General features: G+C 40.9%; 1 protein-coding gene and 1 pseudogene across 24 annotated transcripts in view; both read right to left on the minus strand.

Moving 5' to 3' along the window:
- BICC1 (BicC family RNA binding protein 1) overlaps positions 1–25,616 on the minus strand; it is a 347,076-nt gene that overhangs the window by 167,293 nt on the left and 154,167 nt on the right. The window contains exon 4 of one of the 24 annotated variants that reach the window (XM_081569093.1): positions 9,614–9,648. The exons of the other annotated variants lie outside the window; for them this stretch is intronic. The gene's annotated coding sequence lies outside the window, so the exon portion shown is untranslated. The remainder of the gene's footprint in view (positions 1–9,613; positions 9,649–25,616) is intronic. 24 annotated transcript variants of the gene reach the window in all.
- Positions 14,832–24,367, minus strand: LOC145538252 (5-hydroxytryptamine receptor 3C-like; annotated as a pseudogene).

A 25,616-nucleotide genomic window follows, 5' to 3' on the forward strand; every position in this document is an offset into this window, starting at 1 on the left:
TTTGGAAAAGTATTTGACCTAATACAAATTTTGAAATATATGAAGCAATTAAAATTAAGATGATTCATATTAGAAAGAACACCTATTTTATCTTCAAAAGGTTATTTCTTCAACATTGAAAGAAGCATTCTGTTGAACAGCATTTTCAACAGCATTCTGTTGAAAACAGAATGCTATATGTAGTTGTGATTGATTTGAGGTGTTGTATGGCAGAAACCAACACAACATTGTAAAGCAATTATCCTCTAATGGAAAACAACAGAAAACTATGCATAGATAACAGTTTTGGGAGCTAAAGAGCCATCTTAAAGTTCTAATTCACATTTGCTTTTCACAAACAGGGAGTAATTTCCCTGATCAAAGAGTAACAGCACTGCTTCTTACATTAAAAAGGTACCTAATAAAAATGGAATCATATATTCTTACTTTGGTTTTAGTTTTGGGGGAATAAGGGAAGGAAAGGAAGGTAACATTTATATAAGCTGGAATATGGAAGCTTTTTTTGACTGGAAGAAAGTTCTATCAGCTATTGAAAAAGTGTCATCACAGATGTACATGGAATCATTTAAATAATTCCACTTTCCTTAAATAACTTGCCAAAATTAGAATAAAACAAATAAGATAACCTAGTCAAATTCCACAAGTAGCTTCATTCATGATAAAAATAATCTCCATTTATATTCTTCAATAACAAGTCAAAAGATTTTTTTTCCCTCTCCAACAAATTCCACATTAGTACACCAAGTGAAAAGAGAACATGTCTACAAATGCTCACTGCACTACACATTCTGAAAATCTGAAGCAATTATAGGATAATATCTTACAGATGAAGGAAATCTTTGCTAAACCAACAACATTATACTAATGTGCTTATTTCACCAAATTCTGCAATCCAGACGTAAAGCTAAAAATCCACAGGTAAGTAATCAGAATCTCAGATCAACCCGAGACAAATCTATTTATGCTGCCTTTACTTGAAATATTTATTTTTGAACCAGGGAAAGAATGCTTGACATTTATACTCTAAGCTATTGAAAGTTCATCCTTCAAAATGGCTACCAGCTGGGCATAAATTGCAGCCTGCTTCTCTAAGAGACCAATTCCTGTGTGCTCTATTTTCCTTGTATTAATATCAATGGAGAAATAAGGTCCACCCTCACGGAGGAGGCTGTTTGAAGTCACTTCATGTACTGACGGATTATGAGTCAATTTGCTGAACTTCACCATGAAGAAAGCTAAGTGAGCAAAGAGCAACTAGAAGTCACTGAAAGGTGGAGTTGGGAAAACAGTGACGTCTCACATAAGGGCATGTCTAAGAGCTGAGGAGGGGACTTCCAGGTGGTCAATGGCTAAGACTCTTGAGCTTCCACTGCATGGGACACAAGTTCAATCCCTTGCTGGGGACCTAAAATCCTTGCATTTCATGCAGTGTGTCAAAATAAATAAAAGCTGGGGATATTGATTTTCCTGAGACATTAGAGGTCTTTGTTATATTTCATTTTATATCCAAGAAACGTATCTCAATGATTCAGTTATTCATCATTCCCAGAACATCTGCTCACATATGCCTGATGTTAACATACACTTTGCATGTACTCAAGATAATCTTATAAATCAGGTATGTGAAACCTTTTTTTTTTTTTAATTAACCGATGAGGAAAGCAGGACTCAAAGAGGTTAAGCAGCAGATAGGCATGTGGTAAAGCCCAGCTTGACAATAAGTGACTGACTCCCCAGGCAAGGGTGATTTCTGCTCACCTGGCTTACGAAGAAAGGGAAGGCACCACATACTCGGGAGAGGTTGCTGTCAGAACCCTGCCGTGAACACGGAAGTGCTCACCAGCAGCAGACTGGATGCCCCTCACATTCTGATTAATGACACAGTGACCCAGAGGTGGCCCAAGAATGGTTCAACCCAGGGAGGAATCCCCACCACAAGCATGTATGGAGAATGTGAGAAGCAATTTGGTTGTCACAGTTGACACAAATGAGGGCCACACTGGCACTCAGCTGAACCTCCCACAAAGAGTGGGAATATCCACTCAAGACATCCACAGAGAGGGATTTCCCTGGTGGTCCCGTGATTAAGACCACACTTCCAGTGCAAGGCACGCAGGTTCAATCCCAAGTCTGGGAACTAAGACCTAACATGCCACACAGCCAAAAAAAAAAAAAAAAAAGATATCCATAGAGACAGTCCTGGCTTTGCACTGTTTTGATACATGGATTTTAGTTACCACAGTTCAATTAGTGGTGCAGTGGTGCTGGAGAAGACTCTTGAGAGCTCCCTGAAAAGCAAGGAGATCAAATCAGTCTATCCTAAAGGAAATCAACCCTGAGTATTCACTGGAAGGACTGATGCTGAAGCTCCAAGACCTTGGCCACCTGATGTGAAGAGTCTACTCATTGGAAAAGATCCTGATGCTGGGAAAGATTGAAGGCAAGAGGAGACGGGGATAACAGAGGACAAGATGCTCCGGGAGATGGTGAAGGACAGGGAAGCCTGGAGCACTGCAGTCCATGGTGTTGTAGAGTCGGACACAACTTAGCAACCGAACAACAGCAGCTCAGTTCAACACCACCAAACCCCCAACAACACAAGTTTACATTCCAGTTACCAAAGTCTACTCACTGTGATTTTGAGTAGCTGCATCAAATAAAAATTCCCCTGCCAGCTCTTCAGTACACAAATCACTACATATGTAACAGATGTTCAGCTTGATCAGTGACCAGTCATGCTGCTTCTTTCAAAGTCTGTCTGTGGTTACTCACAAGACATCTGTAATCAGTTCATGCACAGACAGCAAAGCAAGGAATGGTGCTCACTTTCTGTCTTCCAGTGATAAAACAAAAGGACATGAAAATGGATAACCCAAAGTGATAACTGGTCAACAAAGATGAAAGTGAAGCAAATAAGCAAAATATTATACTGCTGGAACTGTAATTTAAATCCAGTATCAATGGGGATAGTATCAATAGCTAACAGTGAGAATTTTGACACTGATGCTATATGTGAGACCCTGAATACACAGCCAGAGGAACTTAGTGAAGACAAAAGTAACAACATCAAAGGATGAATGCACTCACGACAAAAAGGATGAAGATGTCCCAAAGGAGATGATACCAGCCAAATAATTCTCATTAAAAAAAAACTCTGGGAGGGGGTTTCCCTGGTGACTTAGTGGTAAAGAATCCACCTGGAAATACAGGAGACACACATTCGATCTCCGATCTGGAAAGATCCCACATGCCACAGAGCAACTGAGCCTGTGCACCACAACTACTGAGACTGTTCTAGAGCCCAGAAGCTGCAACTACTGAAGCCCACACACCTAGAGCCCATGCTTGCAACAAGAGAAGCCACTACAATGAGGAGCCCACGCATAACTAGAGAATGACCCTCGCTCACCACAACTAGAGAAAAGCCTGTGCAGCAATGAAGACTCAGCACAAAAATTAATTATTTAAAAAAACTCAGAAATTTCACAACTTTGAAAGTACAAAGGATAAGCTGTTTGAATTTGATTCAGACTTAAGACTATGATAATTCAAGGCACAGAAAAGATGCTATCTCAATACTGTAAGTTATTCAGTAAAAAGAAAGCTAGTGCTGTTGCAACTTGACAAGATTTTACAAAGAAATGAAACACAATAATTCTCAGTGTTTCTCATGTTTAAATACAATGTTCTGAATAATTATTAATTTTACCGTTTTTTCATTTTCCTATAACTTATGATTAACAGGAAGAGATTTTTTTCTAATGTTTGACAAAATTTTTTAAAGGTTGCAAATCATTCCATTTTCCCATTGATTACTAAAAGGGTTTTGCACCATTTCAGTATGCAAGGTTGTTTTTAAGGTCCTACATTACTATACCAGGTGAAGACTACTTTTTAATGCCCCACTGAAAATCACAGATAAGGGGTTTTAAACTGTTCACACTACAGGCAAGTTTAAGCTCATTTATTTCAGAAAGTTCAAAGAACTCTTACTTATCAATTAAAACCTAGATGAAATGTGCCCTCCACTGTGAAAACTCCTCCAGCTTTCCTAGGCAAAGTTCAGCTCTCTCTCTCCATCCCCATTCTCACCTTGGTGTGGCAACATTATAGTGCTTATTTCTTTGCTGAGATTACCAATCCCACAAATGAGTTGGGCTCCTAGTAGCCAACAGCTGTATTTTGATCTTTTTTGTGGGTGTACGGTCTAGGTAACTTCATATTTTTAAACTTTTTAAAATTTATTTTTATTTACGTATAGTTGAAGAACAATGTTAATTACTGCCGTATAGCAAAATGACTCAATTATACACATATACATTCTTTTTCAGGTTCTTTTCCATTATGGTCTATCATAGGATATTGAATATAGTTTCCTGTGTTATACAGTAGGACCTTGTTGTTTATCCATTCTACGTTTGCATTTGCTAATCCCAAACTCCCAATCCAACCCTCTCCCACCCTCCACTCCCTCGGCAACCACCAGACTGTTCTCTATGTCCCGGATTCTGTTTCTGTTTCATAGATAGGTTCATTTGTGTTATATTTTAGACTCCACACATAAGTGATATCATATGCTATTAGGATCTCAATAAGCATTGGTAAAGTAATTAGCAGTGATGAGGAAGAAATTATGAAGGAAACAGAAAACATTCCCTTTATATGAGATTTTCTAATTACACAGCACATGGTGTAGCACAGATAACAGCCATTTCATCTACAAAGTCTCTTTAACTCATCCAAAATACGGTATTTTTGAGAAGTATGCTTATCAGAATAAATGAACTGAGTGAAAATTAATTAAGTGAAAGTAAATTCTAAATCGGAGAAGGCAATGGCACCCCACTCCAGTATTCTTGCCTGGAAAATCCCATGAACGGAGGAGCCTGGCGGGCTGCAGTCCATGGGGTCACTGAGTCGGACACGACTGAGCGACTCCACTTTCACTTTTCACTTTCATGCCCTGGAGAAGGAAATGGCAACCCACTCCAGTACTCTTGCCTGGAGAATCCCAGGGACAGGGGAGCCTGGTGGGCTGCTGTCTATGGGGTCGCACAGAGTCGGACACGACTGACGCGACTTAGCAGCAGCAGCAGCAGCAGCAAATTCTAAATCACTGACAAGATTCATTCTCCCAGGGTACAGTTGTATTATAATAGAGAAAAAAACTCTCCAACCAAAATGTCTGGAGTTGTGGGTTAAGTACAGTGAATGGCAAGTTGGGTCAAGCTTATAGGCTGTGGAAAGCAGGAAGCCTAACTTCTGTCATTTCTCTTCCAGCCTATGGCTGGCACCGGCTTAGGGAAAGGGGACACGCCCCCCCCCCCCCATTTTAAAAGACAAGCCAAGTTTTCATGTTAAATCTGATTTCTAAATGTTGGCACCTATTTCAGTAATGTAAACAACATTTTGTGGGTGGGGGGAGGGGGTGGCGGGGAAGGCATGGTTCCCATTTCTTGATCTGTGCTCCAAACCAAGGAGAATTTTCTTGGGATGCGTGCTCAGTCGCTTCAGCTGTGTCCGACTCTGTGTGACCCCATGGACTGTAGCCTGCCAGCTCCTCTGTCCATGGGGATTCTCCAAGGCAAGAATACTGGAGTGGGTTGCCACGCCCTCCCCCAGGGGATCTTCCCAACCCAGGGATCGACCTCATGGTTTCTCCTGTGTCTTCTGCATCACCGGCAGATTCTTTATCGACGAGCCACTTGGGAAGCCCTTTCATGGGGTATGAGTCCGTTATTTCTGATGACCTATGTTAGCAAAAACCTGGTTTCTTGGTTCCCCTGGGACAAAAGGACCTATGATTCTTAAGACTATTTCATTCTCCAAGTATCCCTTTATTCCTCAGAACGATTAACCAGATCTCTATCTGACATCATGAGTAACTCTGAAGAGATTTATTAAACTTGAACTATCAGAGTTAGTTCACTGTAACTGTTGTGTAACTGGAGTGTAACAGCATATAAATGGGGGAAAATATAACACTATGGATATATTTAATAAAATCAAGTTACCAATCTCTGACTGTTAATTTCCTAGCCTCTGATGTTTCACATGCCTGGTTAACTCCAGTTACAAGAATCTACATTATCGGCTTTTTTAGACAATACATTTTACCACCCCGCTCATCTTAATCTTTTCAAAGTCAACAACTGTACTTAGCTCAGTAACCTCCAATGGCACTGATGCTGTTAAGGAATAAAAGGTCAACGTAACGCAGCAGCTCTATCATGGTGTCCCTGAGACACCAAAGAGAGAAAATTCCATGAAGGCTACGCCATCGCAACAACTCTAAATGGAGTGTGTTCAGTGGATGAATATAAAAAAGCTTCATTTCTCTTTCATGTTGAATGGCCTGTGTGAGTTGCCAAGGGGCTTGGTTCTACACACTGAGGGACCTGAGCTAAATGGAGGCACTTCCATATTTAGTTGCCCATCTGGAATCCATGGCCTCCTGAGTCTCCCTTTGGGAGAAAAACAGGAAGAACCCTGTACCAATATTTTACTGCCTTGGCATAGAAGAAAAACACGCTACTTCCCCCACAGCTCATTGACCATGACTATGTGTACATCTCTGCCAAACTCAAAGGGAGCTGGGACATGCAGGAGGCAATTAGAATACTTGGTGGGCACTGCTGTCTCATTATTGCCAGATAGTTCTGTAAAAGCTTCACTGTCCCATGGTTGAAGAACTTATTACAAAGTGAAACCTCCCCTTGCTCTTTTTTTTATAATCCAGACCCATACACATAGCCTCCTAAGCGTATCTCCACCTGGGTATCTCACTAGCTTCTTAGACATGTTTAAACTGAACACAATCTTCTCCATGCAACTTGACGTTGTAAGTTGCCTAACCAGGATCCAAATATCAACCCAATTATCTAAGAGTGCTGCCACTCCCATTGCCAGAGGTTAGTTTAAAAACCAGCATGTTAAAACTCTACCACAAAAAATACAAATAACTTCATCCAAAAATGGGCAAAGAACTTGAAAAGACCTTTTTCCAACAAAGATATATAAATAGTTAATAAGCACTTCCTCAAAATAGTAAAAATAGAATTAACATATGATTTAGTACTTCTGGGTATATATCAAAAAGAACTTAAATCAGGGACTCAAAGAGATATTTGTACAACGATCAACCCTGTTCATAGTAGCACTGTTCAAAGTAGCTAAAATATGGAAGCAATCCTAGGGTCCATCATTGGATGAATAGATAAGCAAAATGTGGTTTACATATACAATGGAATATTATCCAGCCTTAAAAAGGAAGGAAATTCTAACATATACTACAACATGGATAAAACCTTGAGGACATTATGCTAGGTGAAATAAGCCAGTCACAAAAATACATATAATATGTGCTTCCCCTTATATGAGAAATGCAGAGTCAAAATCAGAGAGATAGAAAGTAGAATGGTATTTTCCAGGGGCTGCAGGGAGAAAGCAATGCAGAGGTATTCCTTAACAGGTACAGAGTTTCAGTTTTACTAGACGAAAAGAACTATGGAGATAGATGGTGGTGATGGCTGAACAACATTGTTGCTGTTGTTGTTCAGTCACTAAGTCGTGTCTGACTCTCTGCGACTCCACGGACTGCAGCACGCCAGGCTTCACCATCTCCCAGAGTTTGCTGAAACTCATGTCCATTGAGTAGGTCCAACCATCTCATCCTCTGTCACCCCTATCTCCTCTTATCATCAATCTTTCCCAGCATCAGGGTCTTTTCCAATGAGTCGGCTCTTCACATCAGGTGGCCAAAGTATTGGATCCCGTGAACAACATTAATGAATGTACTTAATACCACAGAAAGATACAATTAAAAATGGTTAAAATGAAGTGACATCAGCATTGTGGTGGCATGAGACACTTCCTTTGTTTCTCCTCTTTTAATCTACAATAGTAAAACATCCATAACTCAACAAAGGTTTCTCTGCCCAAAACACCAGGATGCTGGAGACTTCCACACATCTATACACGTAAAGGTGGGTGGACTAGAACACATGGAGGAGGTGGAACCAGGGGAAGAGCAGAGGCAGTGCCCATGATCCCCATCCCCCAGCCATGGCAGCTGAGCCTGCAATTCCAGACAACCCAGATGCAGGAGGGGAACTGGGGTACATGGCTCTGGTGTCCCAGCTCCAACAGCACCCCCAGCCAGGGAACTGGGTGGCAGCTGCAGCAGTAACAGTAGGACCTGCAACACAGTTCCTCCAGCTGCTGCAGTGCCCATGTCTCCAGCCCCTTACTCACAGCAACAGTGCCCGTGAACCCAACAACCCTAGCTATAGCAGAAGCATCCAACTCACCTCCCCATCCTTCCTACTACCCCCACCACAGCAGCTGCCTGCAACACAGGGGACCCCAGACATGGTGGAAGTGCCCATCGTCCCAGGTTCCCAGCACTGACAGCAGCAGCAGCAAAGCACCAGCAACCCCAGAGGGACACGCAACGACAACGAAGGCACCAGGCCACGCCTCTGACAGAGAGGCAGGGGAGGATGGAAAGTGCCAATTCTCAGACAGAGCCAGAGGCAACGCAGGTAAGAGAAATCCAAAACTTGTGATATATCGCCACCTACTGAAAAACAAAAGAAAACCCTCTACTTACCAACTTGTTGAATTAGAATTGAATGCAAAAGTGCTTTACCTAAAGAAAGGTAAAAAGCACGAGCCGAGGAAGAACTCACCAAGCACCATGAAAAATCATGACCCATAGTATCACATACACACAAAAAATGACTGTTCTCCATAAATCAAACTTAAAGTCTGAATACTGAAATCTAAATGACAAGAGAATTCAAAATAGCTGTCATGAAGAAACTTAATGAGCTATAAGAAGATTCAGAAAGGCAGTTCATTGAGCTCAGGAATAAAGTTAATGAACAGAAACAATACTTTACCAAAAAGACTGAAACTCTAAAATTATAAAGAACCGAACAGAAATTCTGGAGCTGAAGAATTCAATAAATGAGACTTTTTTAATGTATTAGAAAGCACTGGAAACAGAGCAGACCATATGGGAGACAGAATTAGTGAACTTGAATATAGAAATCTAGAAATGACTCAGGTAAAGGAGAGAGTTATGATTTTTTTTTAATTAGGAAATTCTAAAAGAACTGTCCATTAGGAAGGGCAAGATGTGTTTAAAGGGCAATATAAGGGTAACGAGTATCCCAGAAAGAGAAGAGAGAGACAAGGGAGCGGAAAGTTTATTTAAACAAACAATTGCTGAGAACTTCCCAAACCTGGGGAAGAAACTAGATATGCAAGTCAATTAAGCCGGAAGAATATCTAATTCTCTTGAAGCAAAAAGACCTTCACCAGGACACATTATATTAAAACTGTCAAAAGCCCATGGCAAAGTATGAATTTTAAAGGCAACCAGAGAAGAAAAAGCCAGTAGCCTACAAAGAAACCCCATTAGGCTATCATCTGATTTTTCATCAGGAACTCTACAGGCCAAGAGAGTAGAATGACATACTGTACTCTAATTACTCAAAGATAAAATACTCTCATCCAAGAATATCCAGCAAAGTTATCCTTCAGGTTTTTAGGAGAAATAAAAGTTTTCCCAGTAAACATACTTTGAGGGAGTTCACTACCACCAGACCTGCTTAGAAGAAATGTTGGAAGGAGCTCTTCTACCTGAAATGAAAAGGCAAAAGTACACAGAACTGAGTAAGGTGATGATCAAATAGGAAAAATCAGAAAAATGCAACTTTATATCAAAATAGGTTGTTAAACAATTATAATATAAAGTTTAAAGGAGGGAAAAGCAGTGAAAAATATGTATTTTTTTGGTAACAAACTCACAACATAAAAAGTGATAACTTGTGACAACCAAAACATAAATGAGGAAAAGGGAAAGAACAGAACACATAGAGGTAAATGAAGATAAGATGCTACCAGCATAAAAAGGGCTATTCTAGCTTTGAGACATTTTGTACACATCTCAGTAACCACATAAAAATCTAGAGCAGATAGGGCACTCAAAGCCGGTGCACTGGGCCAACCCAGAGGGATGGGAGGGGAGGGAGGTGGGGGGGGCGCTGAGTCGGGGGGACACATGTACACTGTGGCCGATTCATGTCAATGGATGGCAAAACCACAATACTGAAAAGTAATTTGCCTCCAATTAAAATATAAATTAATTTTTTTAAAAAAAAAATCTAGAGCAAAGACATGAAACATAAAAGAGAAAACTGAGAAAAAAATTATAGAAAACTGCTAAACTAAAATGGCAGACAGAAACATAAGGAAAAAGAAAAATGGAAATATAGAGCAACCAGAAAACGAAAGATAAAATGGCAGTACCAAGTATTTATCAATAGTCAACCTAAATGTATATTGATTGAATTCGCCAATCCAAAGTCATGAAGTGACTAGATGGATTAAAAAACAACACTCAGCCATATGTTTCCCCCAGGGTAATCATCTCAGTTCTAAAGACAAACATAGGCTCAAAGGAAAGGTTTGAAAGTGATATTCCAACTAAATGACAGCGAAAGAAAGAGAGTAGAGTCATACTCATGTCTGATAAAATGGACTTCAAGCCAAAAAGGGCATCAAGAGACAAAGTTGGATGAAAATGATGACAATCCATCAAAAAGACATAACAGTTATTAACATATAGGAACCTAACTTAGGAGCTCTAAAATATATGAAGCAATTATTTACAGACCTAAAGGGGGAAATTGACAGCAATGCAATAATAGTAGGGTACTTTAATACTACACTTATATCAAGGGATAGATCATCAAGACAGAAAGTCAACAAAGAAACAGCAGCCTTACATAAAACATTAGACTAAATGGACTTAGTGGAATTATATAGAACATTCTAAATGCAGAACATGATTCAGAACATTTATATAGAATATATCCAAATGCAGCAGAATGCACAATCTTCTCAAGTGCATATTCTCAACGACAGACCATATCTTTGAACACAAAACTATTCTTAATAAATTTTGAAGACTGAAATCATATCAAGAATCTTTTCCAGTCACAATGGTATGAAACTAGAAATCAACTATGAGAAGAAAGCTGGAAAAATCACAAATGTGTGGAAGACTAAACTACTGAGCAAATATTGGGTCAATTAAGAAGCCAAAGGAAAAATTTAAAAATGCCAGAAGACTTCAAAACTTTATCCCCTCCACCCCTCCCTCCCTGCTGCCCATCTCCTACACTACCCTCTCCAATAAGCTGCATGAACCTAGTGATTCTCTCTCCAAATCTGCATCCAGAATCTAAGATAAGCTTCCATCCTGCTTCCATCCAAATCATGGCCCCCGGGAACATCTCCACAAAATGGGTTCCACAATATGCGTTTCACCACTGGTGACAGCATTTCCAGTCTTCTCCCATTCAAGTCACAGGCTCTAAGATGTCTCTCTTGTAATTCAAAAGTCAGCCAGTGCTTATTCATTATCCTTTAATTTAGGCATAAACTTCTTGGCCTAAAATTTACCGCTGTCCAAAACCAGGCCTTGATTCACTGTTTTTAGTTTTACTTTTCCTCAAACTCCTCTACTTTCATCAACCTCTCTAGCCACAGTCCTATCCACACCTGACCATTACAATTCTTTTCTTTTATTCACACTGTTGGACAGTCTCACTGTCTCCTGCTGCTGTCTTTGTACCTATTATTCTGCACAAAACATAAAAGCAACATCAAGATTCCATCAATCAGATGTAATCTTTCCCTCCTCAGAGCTGCTATACTGTCTCTCTGAAAAATGAAACTAAAAGTCACTCAGTCATGTCTGACTCTTTGAGACCCCATGGACTGTACAGTCCATGGAATTCTCCAGGCCAGAATACTAGAGTGGGCAACCTTTTCCTTCTCCAGGGGATCTTCCCAATCCAAGGATCGAACCCTGGTCTCCCTCATTGCAGGTGGATTCTACTGTCTCTGTGAGGCCAGTTATATGGCCCAATCTCCTTCTTAGAATATAAAATCCTCAGGGCAAAGTCTGTTTTACTTATAACAAACTTGCCAATTCCTATAAGGTCTAATTATTTGGAAAGCCAGTAACAGCTACCCTCTTGACGAGTCATCGAGAGGATATCTGGGGGTTTCATGCCAAGAGATCTTTAAACTTCTAGAAAATCAAAATACTGATCTTTAAGGGACCCAAAGGTGGACTCACTTTCTTTTTATAGAACCATACATCTAATCAAGAGTCTATAACTCATTTGTTTACAGAAGTGGGGCATGAAACTTTTAGAAATGAATAAGCATACTGCAAGCTTTTAGTTCAAATATACATTCCACAAAAGCAAAGAAAAGGTGAGAAGTTATTTGTTTCCCCAAATATACCTCCTCTCATTTTCTTGGAATTCACTGTCCCCCTCTCATTCACATTTCCCCTTGATTGGCCACAATACAAAAACTATCTTATCCTACCATGAGAAAATCCACAGTACAACAAGGAAAAGTGGCAGCTGACACTTGATCTCGGTGTCAGGGAAATAACAGGGAGTTGCAGTGGGAGGGAGTACCAAGCAGGAGACCACTGTCCTGCCCAAGGTGGCTGCCTGCTAACACCAGCCTCCATTAGCATTTGCAAGAGCTGGCCCAAAGCGGCCAGTCTTTCAGGTTTTTCAAGAAAAGCTACCAAATCAGACTGCTATGTAAAATCTCCTTAATTTTAAAATGTTGGCAGACACATAACTCATGTCAACATCACTTTTTGAAGGAATACAATATGGCCTAAACTAAACACACCTGTATGTCATATACAACCAGGAAGCTATCCATTCATTTTCTGAAATGAGTTACAGAAAAATTGTCAGGAATGTGGAAATACTCAAAAGAGTGAGTAAATATGGTGCTTCTACCAGAATCACGAAAGCTGGCGCCCCCTGCGTTTTATAACTAGCTGTACTTTGACTGTAGAAAGAAGGAATGAACAGACAGCTTTATAGCCCAGCACCTGACTTTTGGTCAAGGGTATACAGCAGGGAGGCCCAGGGCTAAAAGCTGCTGAGAAACTGAGGCCAATTAACACAAGGTGAATACCCTTGAACGTGGTAGGATTTTTAAAACCAGAAGACTTTCCTGAATTAATGTTGGAAATCATTTCTTCCAAGAAGATGCCAGAAAAAGTGTTACTCATTGAATTTGCACATCAGGGTAGAAAATATCTACTGTACTCCAAATGTATTTTTCTGCAAAAGTAATTTTAAATCTGTCTCATATAGGAAAATGTGTGGAGCCCATAAAAAGTTATGAGTAATATTCAAAGAATTTACACATTTCAAAAATGAATTTAATTGATTATGAAATTTTCCAAAGCAGCGTCTCTGGAGGCCTAAGTTCATTAATGATGTCACAAGGGAGACTTGGAAAGACAAACATGCAGATGGACAAGGATTTCATTAATCCTCAACAGCACAGAATTGCATTTGGCATTATCTCAGATGTCTTCATGTGATTTTTAGAGTGAAATTTTCAAAACAGTTTTTCCCTTCAAAATTTTAGGTTGTTAACATCTGAGGAGAATCCAGTTAAAAAAATCACTCAGTCTTCCAAAGGCTGGTTTCAAGAAATTAAGATTCTCTCCATATATCCTCAACCTCCAACACCTAGTCACATTTGATTAAACAGCATATAACTATCATACTATGAAATGTCAACCAGTTGGTGAGGTATATTTTCACCACTATAAACTCATTTATGAAACAAAGTGAGTGTGGAGCAAGATGTTCATCAATGGGAAACAATGACTGACGCAAACAGCCACAGCCACCGCTCTCATGAGGCTGACAGTAGTCCAGGAAACAGCCAACCAAACAACTCTGCTCAGTGCATGATTACAAGAGGTAAAAATTTTCACAAAAGAAACTTAAAAGTTGCAGTGATACCATAAGATAGAGACATGCCACGTAGTCTATTAATCAGGAAAAGCAACCGTGAACAAGGGAGTCACAATGTGAAGCATGGTAACACAAAACATCGTGATCACACAAGGGGGTAACACAAACCATGCCTGCCAAATATGTGCCAGTCGTCGTGTTAAACATTAGGCATGTCATAGGGAATAGAATTTAAACAGCCCCTGATTACATTTACAATCTACTGGGGGAAAGCAACAATTTCAAAATAATAATAAAATAAGTATACTAGGGTAAATGAAGAAAGAATGGGGGAAAAAAATCATCATTTAACATGGGGGAGGGGTTAAAAAGAATAAGATGCTCTGAATCAGAACAGTAAGAGGGTTTGTACTTTATATTGTCTAGGACCATCTCTCTGGGTCTCGAAAGGGTCACTGAACCCAAGACCTGGAGGATGTTAATATATACAGGACTTCCCTGGTGGTCTTGTGGTTAAGAATCCACCTGCCAATGCAGGGGACAGAGGATTGATCTTGGCCTGGGAAGATTTCACATACCGCAGAGCAACTAAGCCCGTGTGCCACAACTAACGAGCCAGCACACCCTAGAGCCTGTGGCCCCAACAAGAGAAGCCTCACAATGAGAAGCTCACACACCGCAACCACAGAGTCACCCCTGCTCACTGCAACCAAAGAAAGCCCATGTACAGCAATGAAGACTCGGCGCAGCCATAAATAATTAATTTTTTTTAAAAAAAGAATACAGAAGACTGCAGGCAGAGAGTACAAGACAAGCATGAAAGCCCTGAAGCAGGGGGAACTCGGTGTTAAAGGAACTGAAAGAAGGCCAGAATGGAAGCAGAAAGTGACATACGACATGGAGAGAGCAGTAAGGGCCAACTTATACAAAGCCAGGAAAGCCATGGTAAGGAGTTCAGATCTTAGATTCTAAGCACATTAGGAAGGCAATGAAGGGTTTTAAGCATTAGAGGGACACGGCTTTATCTGTGTTTAAAAGAACACATTAAAGGGAGCAGGACTGGGAGCAGAGAGATGAGTTAGGACAACACGGCAATTGTCAGGCAAAAGATGACGGGAATATGGAGAAGGGTAGGAAGGTAGAATGAAGAAAAGTGAAACAAATCAACATGTACTGAGGGTAGAACTCACAAGACCACAGACAGAATTGATCGAGGTGTGAGGGAAAGGAAGTTACGAAATAATCAAACATGTCTCCGGTATAAATAACTGGGTGGCTGGTGCCATCACTGAGCTTGGAAGAAAGGAGAAGAACAAATGAGACAGAGAAAATAAGAGTTAAGGTTTAGGGAATTCCTTGGTGGCTCAGTGGTTAAGACTCCATGCTCCCAATGCAGGGGGTACAGGTTCCATGTCTGGTTGGGGCACTAAGATCCCACCTGCTGCCTGACATGGCCAAACAATAAGAAGAAGAAAAATATACCAATGCAGTTATAATATATATTTTTTAAAAATACTTAAGGTTTAGATAGGTTATATTTTTAAAGTCTATAAACCATTGAAATGGATTTCCATCCAAGTGGAAATATCAAGCTAAAGTTACAAGGATCTAGTGATCAAAGGAAAAAATCTAATCACAAATATAAATTTGGATTTCTATAGATGATATTTAAGGTCATGGAAACTGAGGCTCCCACGTAGGAGCCATAAATTAGTTCTCCTAATTTAGGTGCCAAACCAGCTTTGGGAATTCAAGGAGACAAAGTAGAAAGGTAGTCCTAAGGACCTGGGGGTGGGTAAGGACCAGGAAATGGGTAGTTATTGCTCAAAGGTTATAGAGGTTCATCTTGGAAAGTTGAAAAAGTACTGCCTGTGGATGGTGATGATGGTTGCACAGCAATGTGTATGTACTTAGCACTGCTACGCAATCCTTTAGGGGGATCTCATCTTCCATCTTATCTTAAACAACCTATCACTCATTTTGTTTTGTTTTTATTTTCTGTTTCTACAGACAATTCTAATTCCAACTACTACAGGCAGTTTTTGTCTGTCTTTAAAATGGGAGACACTACTTGATGAGAGTGTAAATTGATACAGTCACTATGGAGAAGAGTATGGAGATTCCTTAGAAATCAAAAATAGAACTACCTTCAGTTCAGTTCAGTTCAGTTCAGTCACTCAGTCGTGTCCAACTCTTTGCGATCCCATGAACTGAAGCACTCCAGGCCTCCCTGTCCATCACCAACTCCCGGAGTCTACCCAAACCCATGTCCATCGAGTCGGTGATACCATCCAGCCATCTTATCCTCTGTCGTCCCCTTCTCCTCCTGCCCCCAATCCTTCCCAGCATCAGGGTCTTTTCCAGTGAGTCAACTCTTCCCAGGAGGTAGCCAAAGTATTGGAGTTTCAGCTTCAACATCAGTCCTTCCAATGAACACCCAGGACTGATCTCCTTGAGGATGGACTGGGTGGGTCTCCTTGCAGTCCAAGGGACTCTCAAGAGTCTTCTCCAAAGCCACAGTTCAAAAGCATCAATTCTTTGGCACTCAGCTTTCTTCACTGTCCAACTCTCATATCCATACATGACCACTGGAAAAACCATAGCCTTGACTAGACGGACCTTTGTTGGCAGAGTAATGCCTCTACGTTTCAATATGCTATCTAGGTTGGCCATAACCTTCCTTCCAAGGAGTAAGCGTCTTTTAATTTCATGGCTGCAATCACCATCTGCAGTGATTTTGGAGCCCAAAAAAATAAAGTCTGACACTGTTTCCACTGTTTCCCCATCTATTTCCCATGAAGTGATGGGACCAGATGCCATGATCTTAGTTTTCTGAATGCTGAGCTTTAAGCCAACTTTTTCACTCTCCTCTTTCACTTTCATCAAGAGGCTCTTTAGTTCTTCTTTGCTTTCTGCCATAAGGGTGGTGTCATCTGCATATCTGAGGTTATTGATATTTCTCCTGGCAATCTTGATTCCAGCTTGTGTTTCTTCCAGCCCAGCGTTTCTCATGATGTACTCTGCATATAAGTTAAATAAGTAGGGTGACAATATACAGCCTTGACATACTCCTTTTCCTATTTGGAACCAGTCTGTTGTTCCATGTCCAGTTCTAACTGTTGCTTCCTGACCGGCATACAGGTTTCTCAAGAGACAGGTCAGATGGTCTGGTATTCCCATCTCTTTCAGAATTTTCCACAGTTTATTGTGATCCACACAGTCAAAGGCTTTGGCATAGTCAGTAAAGCAGAAATAGATGTTTTTTTGGAACTCTCTTGCTTTTTTGATAATCCAGAGGATGTTGGCAATTTGATCTCTGGTTCCTCTGCCTTTTCTAAAACCAGCTTGAACATCTGGAAGTTCACGGTTCATGTAGTGTTGAAGCCTGGCTTGGAGAATTTTGAGCATTACTTTACTAGCATGTGAGATGAGCCGAGAGGAGCTCAGCGGAGGCCAGGGGCAGCGGCCGAGAGGAGTTACCCCACGTCCAAGGAGCGGCGGCTGCGTGGGGACAGGAGGGCCGAGAGGAGTTACTCCACATTCAAGGTCAGGATAAGCCGCCGTGAGTAGATACCCCTTGTCCAAGGTAAGGAGCAGCGGCTACACTTTGCTGGAGCAGCAGTGAAGAGAGAGCCCACATCCAAGGTAAGAGAAACCCAAGTAAGACGATAGGTGTTGTGAGAGGGCATCAGAGGGCAGACACACTGAAACTATAATCACAGAAAACTAGCCAATCTGATCACACGGACCACAGCCTTGTCTATCTCAGAAACTAAGTCATGCCGTGTGGGGCCTCCCAAGATGGACGGATCATGGTGAAGAGGTCTGACAGAATGTGGTCCACTGGAGAAGGGCATGGCAAACCACTTCAGTATTCTTGCCTTGAGAACCCCATGAACAGTATGAAAAGGCAAAAATACAGGACACTGAAAGATGAATTCCCTAGGTCGGTAGGTACCCAATATGCTACTGGAGATCACTGGAGAAATAACTACAGAAAGAATGATGGGATGGAGCCAAAGCAAAAACAATACCCAGCTGTAGATATGACTGGTGATAGAAGCAAAGTCTGATGCTGTAAGAGCAATATTGCATAGGAACCTGGAGTGTTAGGTCCATGAATCAAGGCAAATTGGAAGTGGTCAAACAGGAGATGGCAAGAGTGAACGTCGACATTCTAGGAATCAGCGAACTAAAATGGACTGGAATGGGTGAATTTGACTCAGATGGCCATTATATCTACTACTGTGGGCAGAAATCCCTTAGAAGAAATGGAGTAGCCATCATGGTCAACAAAAGAGTCTGAAATGCAGTACTTAGATGCAATCTCAAGAACAACAGAATGATCTCTGTTCGTTTCCAAGGCAAACCATTCAATATCACAGTAATCCAAGTCTATGCCCCAACCAGTAACGCTGAAGAAGTTTAACTTGAACAGTTCTATGAAGACCTACAAGACCTATTAGAACTAACACCCAAAAAAGATGCCCTTTTCATTATAGGGGACTAGAATGCAAAAGTAGGAAGTCAGGAAACACCTGGAGTAACAGGCAAATTTGGCCTTGGAGTACAGAATGAAGCAGGGAAAAGGCTAATAGAGTTTTGCCAAGAGAACGCACTGGTCATAGCAAACACCCTCTTCCAACAACACAAGAGAGGACTCTATATGTGGACATTACCAGATGGTCAATACCGAAATCAGATTGATTATATTTTTTGCAGCCAAAGATGGAGAAGCTCTATACAGTCAGCAAAAACAAGACCGGGAGCGGACTGTGGCTCAGATCATGAACTCCTTATTGCCAAATTCAGACTTAAATTGAAGAAAGTAGGGAAAACCACTAGACCATTCAGGTATGACCTAAATCAAATCCCTTATGATTATACAGTGGAAGTGACAAATAGATTTAAGGGACTAAATCTGATAGACAGAGTGCCTGATGAACTATGGACAGAGGTTCGTGACACTGTACAGGAGACAGGGATCAAGACCATCTTCATGGAAACGAAATGCAAAAAAGCAAAATGGCTATCTGAGGAAGGCTTACAAATAGCTGGGAAAAGACGAGAAGCAAAAAGCAAAGGAGAAAAGGAAAGATATTTCCATATGAATGCAGAGTTCCAAAGAATAGTAAGGAGAGATAAAAAAGCCTTCCTCAGCGATCAATGCAAAGAAATAGAGGAAAACAACAGAATGGGAAAGACTAGAGATATCTTCAAGAAAATCAGAGATACCAAAGGAACATTTCATGCAAAGATGGGCTTCATAAAGGGCAGAAATGGTATGGACCTAACAGAAGGAGAAGATATTAAGAAGAGGTGGCAAGAATACACAGAAAAGCTGTACAAAAAAGATCTTCACGACCCAGATAATCATGATGCTGTGATCACTCACCTAGAGCCAGACATCCTGGAATGTGAAGTCAAGTGGGCCTTAGAAAGCATCACTATGAACAAAGCTAGTGGAGATGATGGAAGTCCAGTTGAGCTATTTCAAATCCTAAAAGATGATGCTGTTAAAGTGCTGCACTCGATATGCCAGCAAATCTGGAAAACTCAGCAGTGGCCACAGGACTGGAAAAGGTCAGTTTTCATTCCAATCCCAAAGAACTACCTAACAATCCAGCAATTCTACTCCTGGGCATATACCCAGAGAAAACCATAATTCAAAAAAATACATGCACCCCAATGTTCACTCCAGCACTATTTACAACAGCCAGGACATGGAATCATTGTAAGTGTCCATCAACAGAGTAACGGATAAAAAAGATGCGGTTATTTATATATAATGGAATATTAATCAGCCATAAAAAGGAATAAAATTTGGTCATTTGTAGAGACATGGATGGATGTACAGAGTGTCACACAGTGTGAAGTAAGAAAAAAAAAGTATTATATATTAACACATATGTGGAATCTAGGAAAATGATATATATGATCTTATTTATAAAGCAGAAATAGAGACACAAATGTAGAGAACAAATACATGGATATCAAGAGGGAAAGAGGGTGGTGGTGGAAGGAATTGGGAGACTGGGATTGACACATATATACTACTGCTTGTTGTTGTCATTCAGTCACTAAGTCATGTCTGACTCTTTGCAACCTCGTGGACTGTAGCACACCAGGCTCCTCTGTCCTCCACTATCTCCTGGAGTTTGCTCAAATTCATGCCCAGTGAGTCAGTGGTGCTATCTAACCATCTCATCCTGTGCTGCCCTCTTCTCCTTCTGCCTTCAATCTTGCCCAGTATCAGGGTCTTCTTCAATGAGTTTGCTCTTTGCATCAGGTGGCCAAAGTATTGGAGCTTCAGTTTTGGCAACAGTTCTTCCAATGACTAGTGTAGTGACTAGTGTAAGCAGATACACTATTGATACTATACATAAGATAAGTAGTGAGAAGTAGTGAGTAGTATATGGCCCCAGGAACTCTACTTAATGCACTGTGGTGACCTGAATGGGAAAGAAGTCCAAAAGGGAGGGGATACATGTATATGTACGGCTGATTCACTGTGCTGTCCACTAGAAACTAACACAAAACTGCAAAACTACACTCCAATACAAATTGATTTTTTAAAAAATGAAAAAATAAAATGAGACACTAGAACACAGGTGTGTGTTAATGGAAGTAATCCAATTAGAGAGACTGACTCAAGACAGAAGAGGATAAAGTCTAAGGCATGAAGCATGTGAGACATGCAAACCCAGTGCGGTTAGAAAGATGAGAACCAGGAGAAAGTCAAATCATGCAGAACCTTGAAAACTATGGTAAGGATTTTCCTTTGTTACCTAAAAGCAATGGGGAAACAACTAGACATCTTTTAACAGGTAAGTAGCAACCCACTCCAGTGTTCTTGCCTGGAGAATCCCAGAGACAGGGGAGCCTGGTGGGCTGCCATCTATGGGGTCGCACAGAGTCAGACACGACTGAAGCAACTCAGCAGCAGCAGCAGTATACTTAATGTGTATTTTTTCAAAGATCCCTGACAGTGGTCTGGAGAAGGTAATAGAGGGAGAGCCAAGAGAGGGAGCAAGGAGACCAGTTAGATGGCTATTTTGGCAATCCAGATGAAAATGGTGCTGGCTTCAAAGAGGATCGTGATTAGGCACTACAGCAAAGTAATGAATGTGATGAGACCGTTCTGGCAGGACTCTGAGTCTGACGATGTGTGAGGGCTCAGGGACTGGGAGCAGTCAAGGTTATGACTTGGACAGCACTGTAAATGGTGCTGCCACTCACTGACACATGGACTTGGGGAGAACACACAGCTGGGTGAGCTCAATTTTGAACATACTAGGGAACTTCCCTGGTGGTCCAGTGGCTAAGACTCCATGCTCCCAAATGCAGAGGTCCAAGTTCTATCCCTGTTTAGGCAACTAGATCTCAGATACCACAACAAGAAGATTTCACGTGCCAGAGAGAAGATCAAAGATCCCATGTGCCATAACTAAGACCCAGCACAGCAAAAAAAAATTTTTAAGATAATTTTTGAACATACTTATTTTTAAGCTCCTGAGTTAATCAAATGGAAGTACCCAGCAAGTAACTGGCTTGTTCTCAGCAGCTTTACTCATAATAGCCCAAAACAGGAAACAGTCAAGAAACAGATAAACTGTGGTAGGTTTCATACAATGTAACATAACTCATTAATAAAAAGGAATGAATTACTGATATATGTAACAATATGGATGAAACCCAAAAACACTATGCTGAGTGAAAAAACTCTTATACCAGAGTACATACTGTATGTTTCAACATATATAATATTCTAAAACACAAAATACTAATCTTGAACTTAAAAAAGAAAACTCAAAAGAGTGGTTACTTCTGAGTTTAGGGAGATTCAAGAGGGCCTAGGGGAAGGGGTGGAAGGAAATTTTTCCAAGTTATAGTCTGTATCGTCATTAGAGTTTGAGTTACATGGATGTATATCATACATTTGACAAGACAGAGAATATTACATTGATTTTAACAACAACAAAACACTATGGATAAATGTGGTATGCATGGTGAAGGGCTGAAGTGTGCTATCTACACATCAGCCTGGAATGCATCAAAAAGATGGATTCGTGAAAAAATAGAAGGATGGATAGATGATCCATGTGTGATGAAGTAAATATTTTAAAAGTAACTGTAGAATATAAGTAGAGGGTATAGGGCATCCCTTGCATAATCCTTTCAATTTTTCTGTATTTTTATAATACGGTAGAAAAGCCTTACAGAGATCAGTCCTGGGTGTTCATTGGAAGGACTGATGTTGAAGCTGAAACTCCAATACTTTGGCCACCTGATGTGAAGAGTTGACTCATTGGAAAAGACCCTGATGCTGGGAAAGATCGAGGGCAGGAGGAGAAGGGGACGACAGAGGATGAGATGGCTGGATGGCATCACTGACTCGATGGACATGGGTTTGGGTGGACTCAGGGAGTTGGTGATGGACAGGGAGGCCTGGCGTGCTGCAGTTCATGGGGTGGCAAAGAGTCAGACATGACTGAGTGACTGAACTGAACTGAACCAAACTGCATTTCTTTAAAAGCAATAACAAAGATTTTACAAAAATACAGACAAGCAAACTCTTCCTTTCTTTTCTTCGTAGCTTCACTTTGTGAATCCATGAATGTTTACTACTAAGAATTTGTAACCAATTCAATCACCAAGAAAATTATTACGTTATGCCATCTGAAATCATTATCAAGGACCCAAAATACAGACTTTGCAGAAGAAAAGTTAAGTAGAAATATTCTAATGCATTTTAAGCAATGAAACCATGATAATTTGAGGGGGGGACAAAAAGTTCCAACTAAAACAGGCAAAATGATGGTCATTCTGATTTATGCAACATTTTAATGGATAATGTTTTCTTACTTTCATGCACTGGAAGGTCTTTAGGACCTATTTAACAAGTAGGTAACTATCACTGGCATACCAAATGTCACATTATGTTACTCATTAATGTATTTTTTCCATGTTTCCCTAGGAATCCTGCTTATATCCTTAATTTCCACTACCAAACACAAGTGTTCTACTTAAAGAAAACTCCTCGGTCACTCTTTGCAAAAACTATCAACTATAAAATTATTAATGACTTAGTCAAACTATACTAAAAATTTATCTTCAAAAAATAAAGTCGAATTTCCCCCTTTCTCTCCTTGCAAAAGGGTTTACTGAGGATGATTCAACCAAAGTAGTAACGCCAGGAACTTGAATCCTGAGGATCCCAGCAGAGCTCAAGGGCTGGCTGAGGGGAGCTGATTGCATTCAGGAGCAAGGACATGACTTTTTGAGGACATAGGGAATGATGCAGGTCTGGTCTGAAACTGTGTAGGAGGTCTGCGTTAAAAATAAGATGGCTGGTGCCTGGGCTCTGGACAGGCGTGAGAGCCTGACCAGTTTCCGGGGTTTGTACTTAGACATCTGCCAAGGTGTTCCAGAGGACAATGACCATGATGATAGAGGAAGACAGAAGAGCAGCAGAGGTGAAACAGCAGGACACTCATTGTGTGGTTCAACAGAATCCACCAGCCCACAAAGTGCTGCCTCTGGGTCTCAGGTTCCTACTGGCCCTTGTTGATGCAGAGCATCCATTTAACTCTGCCTCTGGTACCTGGCACCTTCCCCACCAAACTCAATGGCTCCTTCAGGCCAAGCAGATAAGTGGAGGTAAGACCTAGACCCTTATTTCCTTTCTGGGGTGCAGTGGGGCAGCATTTCCTTGGGTCAGTGCAGTGCAGAAGCAGAGAATGGAGCCACCAAGGCATGAGTGGGAGCCAAGTACAGCAAACAGGTGATGAACATGGTCTCCAGGGGGCTCACCTGCACCATCAGAGGAAGTACGGGTCAAGGAGACACTGATGGGGGTGCCAGTGGCCAGGAGTAAGTCCATCATCAGAGCAGAAAGATGGGTAGCCCAGGAGAAGTGCCATCTTTCTGCTGGCAGGAAGAAGATGAAGGTACTGATGACAAACAGAAAGCCATCGGGCACCAAAGGATGCATCACGCAAAGGCTGGACCTATGCCTGATGGCCAGCCACCTGTTTAGATGAAAGGGCCTAGGATGAGTGTGAAATTCTATTCATCAAAGGGGAAAGAGAAGATGTCCAGGTTACAGATGTGGACAACTCATGGTGGCTGCTCATTTCTGGACCTTTACTGTTGACATAAGTCATGAGACCTGCAGGTGCCTGATCCACATGCATGAACTCCTCAATAAAGATATCTGGAAGCCACAGGCTCTCAGTTGCCATGCTGAGCTTCCTGATGTCCCCATATGCCTCTGGGTTCTGCCTGGTGGATACATTGTATGAGATCATATTTAGCCACAGGAATGATGCCGTCAGCTGAAGCTGTGCATCCACTTCCAAGACAACAGACAGGGTGAAGGAGAGGCTGATGTGAGTGGGATGCTGTAGAGCATGACTGGATGGAAACCTTTCTGTCGAACAACAGGATCTACCCCCATGCTGGTCAAAGTCCAAGTGACCAACAAAGTGTTTTCTCTCACTTGAAGCAGCAGGTAGAGAAGGAGGAAAACTCCTCTCCATGGAGTCAACTTCTTTCCATCGTCCCCTCCTGGGCTCTTCTCTGGAGACTCAGTGATGATATTGACTTGAACAGACTATAGGCCACATCTTGAGCCCTACCTCGAATTATCTTCTTAATTAAAACTTTTCATTAAAACATTTTCAAAATCAGTGACAAATTAAAATGCTCAAGGTCAACTCTCAATTATTCAACCAGTCCTTATGGAGAGCTTATTATGTGGCAAGGAGTACTGTTGACACTATATATATGAAAAAGTTTTCATTTAGTAACATAAATATTTAATTATACAATTATATTTAATTATACATTCACTGCTTGGGAAACTATAATTTATTATTTATTTCAACAGTGAAGCTTTTAACCTATAGTCTGGTGAATTTAGTAAGACAAGTACCTTCCTTACTGTACATGCTATTCATTTGGACTTTTCCTGTATAAAACTTTTTATAATTCTTTTAATTATTTTTTGTAAATTTATTTATTTTAATTGGAGGCTAATTACTTTACAATATTGTAGTGGTTTTTGCCGTACATTCACATGAATCAGCCACGGGTGTACATGTGTCCCCCATCCTGAACCCCTCTCCCACCTCCCTCCCCATCCCATCCCTCAGGGTCATCCCCGTGCACCAGCCCTGAGCACCATGTCTCATGCATCAAACCTGGACTAGCGACCTATTTCACATATGGTAATATATATGTTTCAATGCTATTCTCTCAAATCATCCCACCCTCGCCTTCTCCCACAGAGTCAAAAAGTCTGTTCTTTATATCTGTGTCTCTTTTGTTGTCTTGCATGTAGGGTCATCGTTACCATGTTTCTAAACTCCATAAATATGTGTTAATATACTATATTGGTGTTTTTCTTTCTGATTTACTTCACTCTGTATAGTACGATCCAGTTTCATCTACCTCATTAGAACTGATTCAAATGTATTCTTTCTAATAGCTGAGTAATATTCCATTGTGTATATGTACCACAGCTTTCTTATCCATTCATCTGCCGATGGACATCTAGGTTGCTTCCATGTCCTAGCTATTGTAAACAGTACTGCAATGAACATTGGGGTACATGTATCTCTTTCAGTTCTGGTTTCCTCGGTGTGTAAGCTCAGCAGTGGGATTTCTGGGTTGTGTGGCAGTTCTATTTCCAGTCTTCTAAGGAATCTCCACATAATTCTTTTTAAATTCCCAAAGAAAGGCTTATTAATCCATCAAGTAAATATCTACTTAGAGCCCATTGTTAAA

The sequence above is a fragment of the Giraffa tippelskirchi genome, chromosome 2, assembly GCF_054371585.1.
Source record: "Giraffa tippelskirchi isolate mGirTip1 chromosome 2, T2T-mGirTip1v1.2.pri, whole genome shotgun sequence".
Lineage (NCBI taxonomy): Eukaryota > Metazoa > Chordata > Mammalia > Artiodactyla > Giraffidae > Giraffa > Giraffa tippelskirchi.